At 34.6% G+C, this 2,666-nt stretch overlaps 1 long non-coding RNA gene across 1 annotated transcript in view; it reads right to left on the bottom strand.

Moving 5' to 3' along the window:
* LOC111717269 (uncharacterized) overlaps positions 1–442 on the bottom strand; it is a 10,489-nt gene extending 10,047 nt beyond the window's left edge. The window contains exon 1 of the long non-coding RNA XR_002768734.1: positions 301–442. This is a non-coding gene — a long non-coding RNA (uncharacterized LOC111717269). The remainder of the gene's footprint in view (positions 1–300) is intronic.
* Positions 443–2,666: the final 2,224 nt, after the last annotated feature.

The following is a 2,666-nucleotide window of genomic DNA, read 5'->3' as shown; positions in this document are numbered from 1 at the left end:
CTCTGATGACTTCTTTCCCCCTTTAAAGTCTTAAAAAACCCAGCTTTGATCATTTCGTAACAGACCCATCCAACCCAGCTTTCATCCTGTCCTATACCTGACCCATCCAACCCAGCTTTCATACTGTCCTATACCAGACCCATACCCTGCTTTCATCCTGTCCTATACCTGACCCATCCAACCCTGTTTTTATTTTGGCCACCCGTCCCCATAGCACCATCTAATCTAACTTTAATTATTCTATTCATAGCCCCATTCCGTTCCGTCCTTTCAAGCCACATTCAAGTCAGCAAGCATTACCGTCTTTATCTGCTGCTCTGAGCATTTCTTCTATCTCGTGGTCTGATAAACGCTCCGGCAGCGCGGCAAAGATCATTCTTAACTCCGACGCGGCAATGTGTCCTGTTCTCTCCTTATCAAACACTCGGTAGGCTTCACGGACCTAGATATACTGGATACAGAATACAGAACAGTCTTCTTAAAAAGACTTTATAAAGTACTAAAATGTTCATTTAAACGGCTAGAAAAAAAGCATAAGTAAGTTAGAGCGGTAAAATCAAAGCCCAAGGCGCTGCGACACAAAGCCCCTTCTTCCTCATTCTCCCCCCTTCTTCCTTCCACGTCTTATCAAACGTTTTCCTCACCACAATTTACTATGGATATAAGAAGATTATTTTGATGTGACTTTACAGGTACAACATTGTGACATTGAACTCTTCTAGTACTGATTTTATAAGTATGAAAAAAGTGTAAATTTATTTTGTCAGATTTCAATCCAAGCGTAAATTTACATTGATTTGGTCCATCGTATTATTCCCTTGTTTCCCCTTGTTAATCCTACTCAAATATCAATATCCCCTCCAACCAACCTTTTATCTTTCTACCAACCATGAATGGCTGCCGGGAACCTAAGGCTATTCTAAGTTTGTTTCCTAACTTTAAATATTTTTAAACTAATACTTGTTAAGCTCTTGTAAAATAATCTGAAACCTATTTCTTCTCCTTCTTTCACAAAAATGAGGTTTTGAAATTCTTTAAAAGATCGTGACATAATGGCGCCTGGCCTTCAATCTTAAAATATTTTCTGATACCCAGGATACTAATGCAAGGAAAGTTATTTCAGAGGTGTGCCCATTTTTTGTACCGCCTTTGGGCGGAAAAGTAAACACACGACTGATGTCACAGCCTGAAATGGAAGCAATTTTTACAAAAATAATCTATGAAATATTCTGGCCATAGGAAACTATTATGTAAATTTTCAAAATTATCAAAATTAAATGCTTTTAACCTTCTCGGATACTAAACGAACACTGAGGCATCTATTCTTGTTTACAAATTCCGTCCAGAGAGAACTGGTTTCAAAATGTACGCAGAGTATACGAGACAGCAATTAACTTTCCTTGCATTAGTACCTTGCTGATACCTATCTTTCTAAACCCAAGAAATGTAAAAACATGTTTTGTCCTGAATACTACTAAAAGTTTAAAGTTTACTTAGTATTAGTCCTCTATTCTGGGAATCACTTACCCCTGCTCGTATCTTTTCTGTTTATTTTGGGTTTTTTTAGCGCCGCAATGTATCATTTACTTTCAGACAAAATTTCATTAATTCTAATTTGTCTGAGAGTAAATTACATTCCTTTGTAAAATTTAATAAATTAAAATCAAAATATTAAATCGATTAAAAGGGGCGGAATTCAATGAAAATTGTTGCATATACCAAAAAAAACCAGCTTTTTTTAAAGGAATTATATATTTATTTTATTTTCTTACTGGTATTTTAGTCCTCGATCGAATTGTAAAAAATAAGCTTTATAAATTTCCAATTCCATTATTATTATTACTTTAGGCTTTTAGGGCGCTTCACGCCCATCTTCTTTTTCAATTTCGTGGATTTTCAAAATTTTCAAAAATCGAATTTTGTTAGTGGCAAATTTTTGAAAATTCTTTAACTTCTAAACCTTTGTACGTGTATTCAGAGCTAAATAAGTTTGGTTTTCAATTTGAATTTAATCCCAGTTTTTGATTCAAATTAGAAAATATACAAAGTTTTCTTTCTCTACTCTTCATTTGAAGAGCATTCGCCAACAAAAAATTTCGAAAGAAAAAAACGAAAATTTTATGTTGAATTGGTTTAATTTGGATTTTCTTTTCTATATTTTCCAAATTGAAATAAACATAATACAACTCAAGATACTAACGCAAGGAAAGTTAATTGCGGTTGCGTATACTCTGCGTACATATTGAAACCAGTTCTCTCTGGGCGGAATTTGTAAACAAGAATAGATGCATCAGTATTCGTTTAGTAACCGAGGAGGATAAAAGCATTTAATTTTGATAATTTTGAAAATTCACATAATAGTTTCCTTTGACCAGAATATTTCATTGATTATTTTTGTGAAAATGGATTCCATGTCAGGCTTCGACATCCGTCTAGTGTTTACTTTTCCACCCAAAGATATTACACTGCAGTACAAAAGATGCCTACACCTCGGAAATAACTTTCCTTGCATTAGTACCTTGATACAACTCTTTATTCAGTACTCTCATTATGTACACTGCACTTTCTGTATTCTCTAGCCAATTGTACATACATTCTGCACACTTCTGTACTCTGCACATATGCTGTACTGTACACAGGGGCGTATTTTAAAAAGAGTGGATTAA

This window comes from Eurytemora carolleeae, unplaced genomic scaffold, assembly GCF_000591075.1.
Source record: "Eurytemora carolleeae unplaced genomic scaffold, Eaff_2.0 scaffold2475, whole genome shotgun sequence".
Lineage (NCBI taxonomy): Eukaryota > Metazoa > Arthropoda > Copepoda > Calanoida > Temoridae > Eurytemora > Eurytemora carolleeae.
Note: the sequence above shows the minus strand (reverse complement) of the source record. Positions and strands in the feature narration are given on the sequence as shown.